Consider the following 14236-nt stretch of genomic DNA (forward strand, 5'->3'; position numbering starts at 1 on the left):
AAATACATACACAAGCACACACACATATAGACACAGGCACACACACACGCACACACACATATAAACACAGGCACACACACAGACACACACACATGCACCCACAGGCACAGACATACGCACATACATACACACAGGCACAGACACACACACAGGCACATACAGTCACACATACAGGCACAGACAGAAGCACAGACAAACACAGACATATACACATAAATAACAATAAATAAAACAAATGATAATAAAACTAAAAACTAAATTTGTGCTTTAAACAAATACCTCTCTTTGATTAATAATAACTATTAATAGTTTGCTGCCTAAAATTTATACTTAATAAAAAAGGGGGGTCTGTAAGAACAAAATTTGCCACAGATTGAGATAGCTTTTATACCCCAAAGCAACATATCTTGGGATTTGTCATTCTGTTTCTAGTACAAAAGTGTGTATAGGAGTCTGTGGATGTGAATTAGTATTTACAAGCTTCCATGTCTAGGACTACAAAAATCAACGAACAGTATAAGAAAGCAAAACAGAAGCCACATGTAGATTTGGCTTCTACAGACCGATCTTATTAGGAACCCCACAAAACTAGCAATCCAGGAAGACGAGGTAAAGCAACCAAGTGAAATGTGTCTTTCCCTTTCCGTCATATTCCCCGTACTCTTTACGCTGCACAGCGCAGCTGGAGTAGGGGAAGGCTTCCCTCACTTGCTGTTTCTTGTGTGGTTCATGAGAGCGAACGGAAAACAGGGATTGTAGACAGTAAATATTTCCTGTTTCCTCCCTGGCTGGCGGCTGGAGAATCCTCTTCTCTGGCTGCTGTTTCAACAATCCCCACTGCAGGGCAGCAGCAGCCCGCCCATTCGGCATCACTAGCTCCAGTATGGCTCCCTTCCTGCTCCTATCAGCCAAGGCGCCTGTGGTTGTACCAACTCTGAATTGGAGGGCAACACGGTAGAGCCCCTCAAACATTTTAGCAGAGCATTATGTAGTCACAGTGGCATTGATGCTTCTTCCATCCTGGATGCACAGATACTTCAATTTCTCTTTATCCTCACCCAAATAGACACATTCTCTAATCTGTGTGGATAGCTGTGTATGCCCAAGTCATTAAATCCAAGCAGTTGCCAGACATTAAACAAACAGAATATCAGGAACATGGCTGCTCTGGGATGCTGGCAATGCTGTCTGGGGAACAGAAATATCCATTTACTGAGGATGCTTTCTCCTCTGCGACATCACCTTCTATGGGAGTTTACCCAGACACGTGCGGTGGCTTTGAGTCTTTCAGATTGTGCTCGTTGCTCACAGTCATGTCCGCTGATGCTCACAGATGACTAAGAGGCAGAGGATCTCCACGCTGTAGTGGTAACCCGTTCATACTGGCAATGGCTTGTGTTTTCACAAGAACCATGTTCTCTCACCAAATAAGATAAGCCATTGCACCTAGGTTCTCACAGGGAGGTCTGGAATGGAAAGCAGCAGTTACATGAATTTTATGTCAAAACACAAGTCTTCAGCTAAGTTTCTCACCCCCCACTGTTTGCTCTGCACTACCTCAGTGAGCTTCTAGGAAATCCAATTAACTTGCATTTGTTTAACTTTGGTGACACATTTTAAGTTTTAATCATTATCCTTAAGAGATCCACGAAACAAAAATGCCTGTGATCTGAAAGACCCTTGCTCAAGGACAGATAGTTTCTGAAATGCTGGAGGCTGTTGTTTATGTGAGGTAACAAGCCACATGTTTTCAGTCCCCTAAACAAGTTTGTTTGAGCGATTGCACCAGATGTGCTTGATCACACGTGGCCAGGAGACGTGTCAGAATGGACTCTTGCCCCTGATTGGATGTAGGCAGGATGTTTGCTTGTCCCTGATTGGACCTTGTGAGAAATGCCTTGAATTATGGGTTTTGTCTTAAGCCCCTGCAAAATATGACTTGAGGCCACTTACTGGGAACCCAGTTATGGACCTAGCCAGAGCCCATCCATCTGGGCAGTATTTAATTGAAGCTTGCTTCAAATTTGGCTTTAAACTGTGGTAGTGGTCTTAGTCTCGACCAATGGAATCAACAGACATCTGTCACAAGTGGTAGAGATGACAATGCCAATCAAACATGGACAAATGAGTACTGAAAGGCTCAGCACCTTTAACAGCGCCAACAGGCAACCACACTAGGGGTCTTTGGAGAGAAGCAGCTCCCTGGACTCAGGGGGCCAAAGAAGGCAGGATCTATTTCCCAGTTTGTCATGAGATGCCTGAAACTCTCTTTGGTCTCTGAACTTCTCTCCCTAGTTTTCTCTCTCCTTAAGTGTAGTAATTTCCGAAATGAAACTTACAGGTTAGAGGCATTTTTGTTTTATAGATCTCTTAAGCACAGTAATGTAAACTTAAAACATAACTTTAGCTCTCACACATGAAGCTACGGACCAAACCTTCATGCTTTCCCCCACCTTCTTTGCATTTTCCTCTAATGCCCACACCCACAGCGATCAACCACACCCACCTCCTCTGCTCTGGTAAGGTCCCGAGTCTCCTTATCTCAGAGTCTTTGAGTTGCTGTCCCTCATTCCAGGAATGTCCTTCCTTTAGGTTTTAGTTTGGGTGATTTCACTTACTCCACGCCCCTGGTTTTATATCAACTGACCAAGGGCACTCCTTAAACTACCCTTGTCACAGCCCCACTGTCATCCGATAATGCCTTGATTGGCTTTTCTTCCTCGATATCGTCTTTACCGAACGTGTGATGCATTTATCCATTCACTTCTTGTTGTCTGTCCTCCTTTCCTTCCCCACCACACTATAGCATCCAGCAGACAAGGCCAGGGCATGGCCCAACACGTACCCTTGCAACCACACTATAGCATCCAGCAGACAAGGCCAGGGCATGGCCCAACACTGTATCCCCTTTCCCACCACACTATAGCATCCAGCAGGCAAGGCCAGGGCATGGCCCAACACTGTATCCTTGCAACCATGATGTTACCTGATTCAGTCAGCACTCAAAAGCTTGTGTTAAAAGAATAGTTAAATGGCCATCCCTGCTAGCATGTACATGTAAGTCACATTACACAGACTGAGCAGGGTATATGTGTACTTGTGACAAAAATCAAAGAAAAAGAGACCATGGTCTTGAGAGAGCAGGGGGGAGGGATATGGGAAGGTTTGGAGGAAGAAAGAGATGATGTAATTGTGTTAAAATCTAAAAAAAATATAGTCAAGTTATGGAACCCACTTAGATGTCCTGCAGCAGAGGAATAAATAAAGATGTGGTATACATGCGCTCTTAATGGAAAAATTTCAGTCCCAAAGAATAAAATTATGTCATTTGTAGGAAAGTGGATACAACAAGAGATAATGTTAAGTGAATTAAGTCAGACTCAGGAAGACAAACACTGTGTGTCCTCTCTCATTTTTGTGTCCTGGATTTTATCTAGATGCATAAATCCAACTGTCTAGGAGAACAGAGGGGACTAATGAGAGGGGGAAGGGGGGGAGAAGAAGCAGAGGCAGGTCTGCTTAAAGTAGCCACGGACTTGCATAGGACGTTCTCTGAAACCCAGTTCCACATGCAAGGAAAATACAGCAACTGAAGTGTGTGTGGTTTCTTAAAAAGAGAAAAAGGGTTTCTCTTTGTCGTTTTACAGATCAGCTAGAAGGCAAGGTAAGATACAGGGAAAGCAGGCGCAGCAAGCACGTAGCTGTGGGCTTCCGATTTCCCTTCTGAGCATGAGTAACTGCTGTTGTCCGCAGCCCTCCTGCTCGCACTGGCTGTGGCTGCTGGCTCTGCTTCTCCGGTTGCGTCATGTGTAAGCTGTGTCCTGACACTAGATTGTGAGCGCCTTGAACAAGTTTGTCTGTGTATCTGCACATTTTTGATGTTCAGTGTCCAGTGCAGGAATCCAACGGATGACCTAAGAATGCCAATTGAGTTTCTTAATTTTTCTTAATCAAAATAAAAAAGTAATGTTACTGGAATAAAGAAAGAAATCTATAAACTGAGCCGGGATGCTTGATTCTGGCATTAGGAACTCTGAAGGCTCTCTGATTTATATTAAAAGAGTGTCTTCTCTCCATCCAGTCAGACGTCATTCTATAAATGCTGAGCAAGAGGCAAGGTTACCACCCTTGGCATCTTGACATCAAAAGAAATGTTTGCATTAGCAGGACCTGGCAAACCAAAGGTCCCCGAAGACCACGGACAGTTGCCAGCACCGGCTTTTAGAATCGGCTGGCTGGTTTTACTGCCAGTTAATAGCATTTATATTTGTGCTTTTGCAAATAGCCATGAGAAATCAATCGTCAGACGTGGACACTGTGAGAAACTACTAACAGGGCCCTGAAAAGCAGGCTTTCGGGTAATGACCAAAGGAGAGGACTGGAAGGAGGATTTGACTGGCTGCATCCTGTTCCGCGAGAAGGGGTAAGAAGCGCTGGCTGTTACGGATGATACGCATGTTACGGATGTTACGGATGTTACAGCAGCGCCAGGCTCTTACTTGGCACACACATTCACAGTACCTCCATTTAGAGACTATTATCTCCATTTCATTGGTCCTGCGACTATAAGGAGTGCTCTTGCCAACATTGCCGGAGGAAACCCCGAATCCCTGGCTTCTGAAAAACACTTTATAGTGATGGAGAGGAACTAGGGAGTACACATTTGAGTTCTGTCTCTTCCGTTTATTTGCTGTAAGATCAAATTTGGGGAAATTACTCACGTTCTCCCTGACACTTTTTTTTTTTGTCTCTTAAGTGAAAACACACATGCAGATTGCACGGGGCATTACCAAGATGGAGAGGAACCGCTGGCAAAGGGCTGAACACATTGTCTACCACACAGAAAAGGCTCAGGACACGGTATCTAACACAAGTTCACATATAACATCCCGCAGAGCTTGAAGGAGCTAGCCAACCAGAGGCTCTCCTGTGTTAAACTGGCTTGCACATTTCTCCTGAGGATAATGATAATCCAGGATTTCTTGGAATGTGCTTTGTTCCTTGGTTAACAAGTCTGCAGATTCATTTTTCTAGCTCTTTTGGAATCTCTGCCTGATGATGTCAAGTCACATGGCTTGAAGGTGTGTAAGGAGCTGAATGGGGCGGCCCCTTGATCTAGACCACCCAATCTTCCTAGGACTTAGAAAGTGAGGGGCCACGCGGTCAGGGGGTCCTTCCTCTCCCTAGGAAGGGCAAGATACCAAACGGATCCTTACCGTGGAATTCTGGGTCTGGGGTGAGCGTGGCCTTGCAGCTTTGCAGTGGGCAGAAGTCTGACTCTGGACACGGATTCCATTATGACTTCTTTGTTAAAGTATCTCCAGAAAGCAGAAGTCTTTGAAGGTGCTAATTTGGGCAGAAGAGGGTCCACAGGTAGGATGGGTATGTGGGTGGGAGTGGGCTGTCTGTCACAAGCTGCCTCCGGTGGCTGGTGCCTCTGCCAAGGAGATGAGCAATGAGTTCTTACGGAAACAAAGGAAGTGATGGCAGAGCAGGGGCCATCCCTGAGGGGACTGTAACAGGCCGGCATTCTTATCTAGTCTCCATCTAGATACTTCACAGGGGGTTGAAGAGCACAGCTGTTCTGACAGAATTGCAGGTTTTTCTCCTGAACTGAATTCTTATCGAGGAGAGGGAGGGTCCTTGCATGAAATGACTCTTATCCAGTTTTCAGTTCCACCAGGAGATGGCGCTAGGGCTTGGTCCTTAACAAAGCTAAAAGCACTGACATAGACAGGGTGGAGGCCTCCCCTCAGTCCTCAGAGTCTCTTTCTCCGGAATCGGGTAGAAATCCTGCCATGGCATTCCTTGGGTTAAATCATCTTCTCTTTTCATCTGGTCGAGAATTGAGTTTTCTGCTCATGCACTCTACACTTTGAGTTATTGATTCTCCATCAGGAGGTCATGTTGCTGATGACTTCCTGCTTAAGCTGACATGAAACAGAATAGAATGGAGAGGGACTTTGAATGAATAAGACTAGAAATTTCCAGCATGCCACATAAAAAAAACAAGCAAAAGAGATAATGCTATATGGGAAGCAGTAGACCTTTCAGATCATGCCTTTCAGACTCTTTCCAGTAATCTATTGTTATCAGTCTAGAAGACAACATAGCTGGTGCCAGAGGTTCTGGTATATTCTGCTAGGAAGTATTTAAACCTGAGGGATCAATTCCTGGTACGAGCAATAAAAAATACTCACCGTTTCATGAGAACTGCCTATGTGTACTTTCTTTCTCCAGCCCTGGGCTGTGCTGACACAGGAATAGGATCTTATGTTTGTTACTTGTTGTTATGACAGGATACTTGAAAAAAAAAACACAGCCTAAGGAAGGTTTATGTTGACTTACAGTTCCAGAGGGATATAGATCACCACAATGGAGAAGCCATGTTGCCAGAAGCAAGTGGTGTCTGCTTACATTGTACCCACAGTCAATAAGCTCAGAAAGATAATAGTTCGGATTCGGCCCACTCTATCCTTTCTATTCAGTCTAGAACAACAGCCTATGGAATGATATTGCTTGCATTTAGGGTGGGTCTTTCTACCTTAAGTAACTGAATATATAAAGTTCCTCTCAAGCAGGCCCATAGATTTGTTATCGACGTGACTCTAGATCCTATCAAGTTGACAGTCAAAATGAACCATGAGTCATAGTGACATGAGATCTGCACCTTGTGACCCTACTTTTTATGCCAGAAAACGGAAGTTTGGGGTCGTTAATCTGTCTAAATTGACTCAACTTGTAAGCTGGGAAGATGCCTACATGGCTGGCCACACCCCCAAAAGGCAATTATGGGACTGCTACCCCATGATAGACAGGCCTGCTGACATGATGAACAGGTGTGTTGACCATGACGGACATATACCCCGGGGACAATGCTCAGTGACCCCAGATGGAATGGGCTGTTCAGAGACATTCAGGGACAAAGGCAAAGGGCCCATGTAGTGTTTACTGGGAATTAACACTGTGGCAAGTCTGGAGTTCTGTGGTGGTTTGAGAGAGAATCGTCTCCCGTAGGCTCAGGTATTTGAACACAGTCTGAAGTTGGAGGTGGGGCTCTGCTGGAGGAAGTCTGTCCCTGAGGGCGGGCTTTGATGGTTTATAGCCACATCCCACTTCCTGTTTGTCCCTTCTGCTTCTTGTGTGTGGAAAAAAATGTGATCTGCCGACTTCCTGTTCCTTTCACCATGGTTGTTGTTTACAGTGCCATGCCTGAGTCATCATGAGAGACTTTAGCTCTCTGGACCAGTTTCTCTGTGTAGCAGTCCTGACTGTCCTGGCCCTCACTCTATAGACCAGGCTGGCCTTGAACTCACTGAGATCTCCTGCCTCTGCCTCCCAAGTGCTGGGCTTAAAGACATGCGCCACCACCTCGGGCTGTAAACCCTTTCTTGATTTGCTTTCAGTCATGGTGCTTTATCCCAGTGACAGAAAAGAATCTACCACAAACCCCTGCTGTACCGCCAGTTTTCTCCTCTCAAGCTCCTGCCTTGTGGCACTCCCCCAGAGCTCATTAGTCTGCTCTGTTTCCTTTGTTACATTTAAGATGACTTCTCAGTTGGTGTGTTGGCTAGTTCTCTTGGATATTTTCCTGTTTCTTATCATTAGAATGTAAGCTACATGAGGCCAGGGTTCTGTAAATCTGGTAAGGTTCGTCCAGACACACAGTTGATCTTAACAAATGTTCTTTAAGTGTGAGGACTACATGTGCTCAAAGCTCTGGTCAGGCTATAGCCTTGAATGTTAGAGCCTCAGATACCTAGGGCTTCAGATATCTTGAGCCATCAAAGATCTGTCTGTGGCAGGGGTTCTCAACCTTCCTAATGCTACAACCCTTTAGCACAGTTCCTCATGTTGTGGCGACCCCCAATCATACTCATTGCTACTTCATGACTATAATTTTGCTACTGTTATGAATCTTAATGTAAAGACCTGTGTTTTCTGTTGGCCTTAGGCAACCCCTGTGAAAGGATCATTTGACCCCAAAGGGGGGGCATAACCCACATGTTGAGAACCAACTGATTTAGAACAAAGACAGGTAGTCTAGTGCTTAAAGAGGCAGGCTCTGGCTAGGGGGTCATGGCACATGGCTCCAATGCCAGAACTCGAGACAGAGGCAGGCAGATCTCTGAGTTCGAAGCCAGCTTAGTCTACAGACTGAGTTCCAGGATAGCCAGGACTGCACAGAGGAACCCTGTCTCTATCCCCTTCCCCCAAAAGGTGTGGTGGAGGGGGCTCTGGGGCTTTAAGTACTGACTCTGGCTCCCACTATGTGAACTAGGTCATGTAGTCATTTCTTTCATACCAGAATTTCCTTATCAGTAGTTGGAGATGATGCTTCAGTAGCAATGGCTACTATGAAGACAGCAATACTTGCTGTGAGGACTAGATGAGTTGTGTGGCATGCTTAGCATGGAGCATGACTCACAGGGCTCCATGAATGTTTGCTAAGTAATCAAGCAGCCCCCAGAAACTTTTGACATTCAGAAAAATGAAAATGCTAGCAGGCAAAGGCTGCTTCTGGGAGGAAGGTGGATTTGGGTTAAAATGACAGGCAGTCCAAGGGACACTTGTCTTTGCTCTGGGCCCAAATACTCTGTTCAAGAAATGCTTATCTATTTTTTTGTGGTTTTTTGAGACAGGGGTTCTCTGTATTGTTTTGGAGGTTGTCCTGGAACTCACTCTGTAGACCAGGCTGGCCTCAAACTCACAGAGATCTGCCTGCCTCTGCCTCCCAAGTGCTGGGACTAAAGGCGTGCGCCACCAATGCCTGGCTGCTTATCTATTTTTTCTATCCAACAGTTAGTTGCTTATTGTGTCAGTGCCTGTAATACAGCAATAAAATGATAAACAATAATAAATTCTTGTCACTTATACATTTAAATATTCTTCCTTTCTTTTGTGAGGGAGATGTTCCTTTTTCCTATTTATTTAAAAAGTTTTTTTTGCCTTTCTGAGACAAGACCTCACTATGTAGCCAGTGCTAGGATTGCTGGAGTGCTCACCCCAACTTAGTCAGTATTCTGTTGCTGTGAAGAGACACCATGACCGCGACAACTCTTATAAAGGGAAGCAGTTAATTGGGGCTAACTTACAGTGTCAGAGGTTTAGTCTATTACTAGCATGATGGGGAGCATGGTGGGGAGCATGGTGGGGAGTATGGCAACATACAGGCAGACATGGTAGCCCAGAGTTCCGTATCTGTATCCACAGGCAGCAAGAAGAGAGAGAACCATTGGGCCTGGCTTGGCTTTTGAAACCTCAAAGCCCACCCCAAATGGCACACTTCCTCCAATAAAGCCACACCTTCTTTTCCTTTCATATAATGCCACTCCTGAAGCATTTAAATATATGAACCCATGGGGTCCATTCTTACTCAAACCACTAAATCTCCTTCCAGTGTCTTAATTCAAATGTTTTTCAGAATCTCTCTCTCTCTCTCTCTCTCTCTCTCTCTCTCTCTCTCTCTCTCTCTCTCTCTCTCTCTCTCTCTCTCACACACACACACACACACACACACACTATGGAAACAGAAGAGACTACAAGTGGGGGAAGAAAGGGTCTATAAAGGGAAAGGGAAGCAAAGGAGGTCAATGGGGAAAGACGAATCCATCATGATTTCTCTCATATGCAGAATCTAGATTTAACTCTGTGTATTTACTACATTTAAGACATGAAAGCAAAAAGGAGACAATTTTGGACAGGAAGGAAACCAGTGGGGATACAAGGAACAGTAATGGGATGATACACATATGACAATGTCATTATACAACCTATCATTTTTTGTGCTAATGATAAATTAATAAAATTTAAATTAATAAAATATTTATCGAGTATAAGCAAAGAATAGTTAATAAATGATCTTTTCCATCTTTGTCTCCAGAGTATTCTAGGAATTTACTCTATATAACAGATACTCGTATTTAACACATCAGTACTGGTTGGGCTTGACATGCAGGGTGATGCTTTCAAAAAACCCCACAGTCTCTTCTTCCTCTAGCTGTGGTCTTTGATGTCCCAGATGGGGTGCTGGGATGAATTTCAGTTGACTCTAGAGTATTTCTGATTGAGAGACGTGCAATTTCCTCACACTCTTCAGTTAGATTCAGCTAACAGGCACTGTATATCAGGCAGACATGTAGGATAGAGAGGACAATAAAAATGGCATCCTTGACAACACGTGCATGGAGAAGGAGTTTACAATTAACAGGGACATGGAGCTATAGAGCAGTGTAAGCAACAAAAGGAACAAAGACAAGGGGGCCGGGTGGAGCCAACCAGACAACAATCGGTTCCTACACCGAGGGTCATGAAACCAGCCTAAGGTCCCCAGATGCGGGGGCTCGGACAGGGTTGCAGCAACGAGTGGCAGTGCTGGCTCTGGGCGCAGCAGAAATGTCACGGGAGGTGAGATTTGGAGAAGGGCTTTGTGAATTTACGGCGTGGTGGGGGATTAATGGAAGACGCCTTTCTTCCAAAGTAACGAGAGCATCAAAGATTCTTTATCGATCTGGGGCAAATCATTCCAGTGACATGGCGAGAAGGGTTGATGGACTCCTAACTCGAGCTCCAGGTCTGATTTATGAAACCTCACTCCCCTCCAGGACTTGCCGCAGGACACAGCAGGAACCAATAACATTTAATTAAAACACATAAAACAGAGCATCAGTGACAGCACATGTCAAAATCAATAAAATGCTAATTTCTAAAGATTGTATTTACAGGAAGCCCACAGTGTCAGTGGCAAGGAATTCCACAACAAAGAGCCTTTGTGAGAGGGCGGCCTCTATTTCCAGGATCTGACTTTTGACCTGGAGATGCCCTGGTTCAGATCCCTCACTGTCCAGAAGGTGTGCAGAGAAATAGGGACAGAATTCCATAAAATAACTTGGGTAATCTAAAATTCTAGATTGACATTCTTCATTCCCCAGGGAGTCTCAGTATTTCGTTTTCATTAAATTTTTATTTATTTATTAATTATTATTATTACTAGTAGTAGTGTGTGTGTACATGCATGCATGCATGCACGCAAGAGTGTGTGTGTGTGTGTGTGTGTGTGTGTGTGTGTGTGTGTGAGCACGGTACTACAGTACATGTGGAGGTTAGAGGACCACTTTGTGGAGTCAGTTTATTTTCTCCTCCATGGGTCCTAAGGATGAGACTCAGACCGTTTGATGTCTGCAGCAAGCTCTTTGACTGGCGGAGCCACCTTCCCTCCTGCCCGGTGTCATTAGGAAGGGCATCTCAATCTCTCAGCGTAAGTTGATGGAGGGAATCTTCTCACCAGCTACACAGGTGTCTATCCCATATTACATTCTCTATTCTAAGCCTGACTACCTCCAGAAATGGTTTTTAATTGGCAAACTGTAGTGTATTTCTAAGTAGAATTGTTTCATTGTGCCTTCAGGTCCCTTCCCAAAGCAATCCCAAGCCCAGCCTCACATATTTCGCTTTCTAAGACAAATTCTCATGGCAAAAGGAGGACTCCTCACGGCCCAGATAAAATGTTGTCTCCTCAACCCAGTCACAGTTCTCTTTTAATCCACGTGAGCATAACCTAATTCTCCAAGGACTGGAATTTTCTTTCTATCCAAATGAGACCACTTGGGTTAAGTGTTGGAAATCTGAGTAGGTTGTGTGGAGTTAGGATTTTCTGAGGTTTCCTTCAGTTTGTAACACTTGGTATGGATCTCGGTCATGGCGTTCTGGAAACCTTTTTTGTTTTTTTTCTTGGTCTTCAAGAAGTTGCTTGGCACTGATACCTTTAAATCACATGGAAATGGGAGACATTTCAAGTTTTAATTACAATTGTACACTTTGATATATTTTATCAAATCACAATGGAGAGTCATGTTTGGATTGCAGAAGTGTGGGATGGAAGTGATCGTGGACATTTAGACCTGAAAGCAACTGACTTCTAATTGGCACCAGACTAGTTCTGAAAACACTAGGCTTTTCCTTCTTGAGCATTGGAAGACAGAGACTCTCTTCAGGGTAGCATGACCTGGGTTCTGTTTCTTCGGTTCTCTGCTTCCTGCCTGCTCGCTGTGAGTACTGAGCAGATGGCGTGCCTGGGAAAGCACTCTTACAACACACTGTTTTTGGAGTTGTTGAATTGATGCACATGGAAAGCCAGGGAATGCTCTACAGAAGAAGTCTAAGCCAGGAACTCTTTTACACTTTCTGGGTAGAAGGGAACTGGGTGCCAAACTCATTCAAAGGGGAGTGGTTAAGGGATTTGGCACACGCAGCTGAGCTTGCATAATAAACTTCTTAGAGATTTAGTTTGTACAAAGCATGAGTCATTTAGTCCTCAAGAAAGCCCTGCAGTAGTTAGCTACTCTGTGAACTTCACTGGCTTGAGTTTCAGCTCAGACACTGTGAGTTTGCTTAGGCTATGCAGAAATAGAGTTGGAATAAACACAATGTGACTCATAATCTGTGTGCTTGACCACGGGCTGTCCCTGCCTCTCAGCTGAGACCATACTGCCTGTCCCTTAGATTTTGTACCTCTCTGGGGAAGCTGGTTTAGCTCTGAGCAGTAATGCTACTTGTGCTGGCTAGGTTTCTATGTCAACTCAACACAAGCTAGAATCACTTTAGCAGAGGGAACCTCAATTGGGAAAATGCCCCCCACCAGACTGGCCTGTGGGCAAGCAGATGTGGTGCATTTTCTTGGTTGATGAGTGACATTGGAGGGTTCAACTCATTGTGGGCAGTGCCACCCCAGGGCTGCTGGCCCTGAGTGCTATAAAACACCAGGCTGAACAACCCACGATGAGCAAGCTAGTAAGCAATACTCCTCCATGATGGCCTACATCAGTTCCTGGAGCCGGGTTCCTGCCCTGACTACCCTGGATGATGGATTATAAGGAATAAGCTGAAGCAAACCTTTTCCTTCCTAAGTTGATTTTGTGATGGTGTTTTATCACAGCAATAGAAATCATGGCTATAAAAGCTTTTAGCCTCCAGTAATTACTGCAGAGATTTTAGTGTATAGCTGGAGACAGAATGAATTCAAGCAAATTTGCCAGGGCACAGAGAATCTGCTGGAGCTACTGCTGATAAAGGCAGGGAGAAGTAAGTGCCTATTCTCTGTTGTCTAGTGTTTGAATACTAGAACAGAATGGGTCTACCAAAACAGTGAAGGCTAGCTGCAAGTGAGCCATGGTTGAGAGGTTCCTGAGAGTGTGTTCATGCTGTGGTGTTGACTCTTAGTATGTAAATAATTATGCAATTTCCTTTCTTTTTGTCACAAAATAAGACCTATAAAGGATTCTGAGGACACAAGAGTTCCCTTGTTTAGAAATATTAGAAATATTAGAAAGGCGATCCCTCTTCTTGTTCTAACAGTTTAACTAGACTGAAGAGACTATTTGTATCCTGAAAAGAAATCATCAATGCCTGAAAGAAAGTCAACTAATGAGATTTCAGCACCAGGACAGTTGGTGGGCACCATGCTGCAGGTCAGTTTTGAGGGTGAATGCCAATTAGGAGTTACAGGGATTTAATTCTACTCAAGTTCAAGGAGAGATATTTTTTGTTGTTGGATTAAACAGGCTCTGAAAAAAGTTGATTGAAGAGAAAAACAATCATTTGGAAAATTTTTTGACTATTAAAATAATACATGTTAGTTATAGAAAAGACTTTACAAATAAATTCCATCATTATCCCACAAATACAGTTTTTTGTGTGTTAGTTATGATTTCAGCACTTGGGATTCAACAAGAACAAGGCAGATGATCAGCTGCCCTTCAGATGTTTGAAGGTAGTAATATAACGATTCTGTAAAGCATACAACTAATATGTGAGAACATGATAAGTAGTGGAAAAAAGTGTCACAAGATAAGGAGGAAAGAGAGTTGAGGCAACGTGGAAGGGGCTGATGTCTAAGTGGAAAGGGCAGAGCATAGATCTCTTCAGAAAGATGGCACCTACAGGAAGAGGCTTTTGATACAGTTGGGTAGGATATGTCAGAGTCTGACCCGCATACCGACTCCAGGGTAAGAAAACTCATCCACACCTAAGAATCAGGTGAGTTAGGGAGAGAGCACACACTGGTAAGGTCAGAGAGGCAATGACGCTGAGAGCATGCAGGATACCAGAGAACCTAACTTCACATTGTAAAATGCTTAATCTGAAATGTAGAGATTAATAAATGTAAAGATTAAATTGTTGGGGGAAAGGGGAAAAGTGGTGAGGCCAGGAAGGATTCTCTCACGGTAAAGTCAAGTGA

At 44.2% G+C, this 14236-nt stretch overlaps 2 long non-coding RNA genes across 3 annotated transcripts in view; one reads left to right on the plus strand and one right to left on the minus strand.

Moving 5' to 3' along the window:
* Positions 1-362: 362 nt before the first annotated feature.
* On the minus strand, positions 363-5350 carry LOC121133176. The gene is made up of 2 exons (XR_005869950.1): positions 5217-5350; positions 363-1466 (listed from the first exon to the last, which is right to left on the minus strand). It is a non-coding gene; the product is annotated as an uncharacterized LOC121133176 (long non-coding RNA).
* The window catches only part of LOC121133175, a 46152-nt gene continuing 35809 nt past the window's right edge, over positions 3894-14236 (plus strand). Inside the window, exon 1 of one of the 2 annotated variants that reach the window (XR_005869948.1) lies at positions 3894-4423. This is a non-coding gene — a long non-coding RNA (uncharacterized LOC121133175). Of the gene's footprint in view, positions 4424-5248; positions 5374-14236 lie in introns of those variants that run through there. The other variant, XR_005869949.1, reaches the window with a different exon arrangement.

This window comes from Mesocricetus auratus, unplaced genomic scaffold (assembly GCF_017639785.1).
Source record: "Mesocricetus auratus isolate SY011 unplaced genomic scaffold, BCM_Maur_2.0 Super-Scaffold_100020, whole genome shotgun sequence".
NCBI classification, from domain to species: domain Eukaryota; kingdom Metazoa; phylum Chordata; class Mammalia; order Rodentia; family Cricetidae; genus Mesocricetus; species Mesocricetus auratus.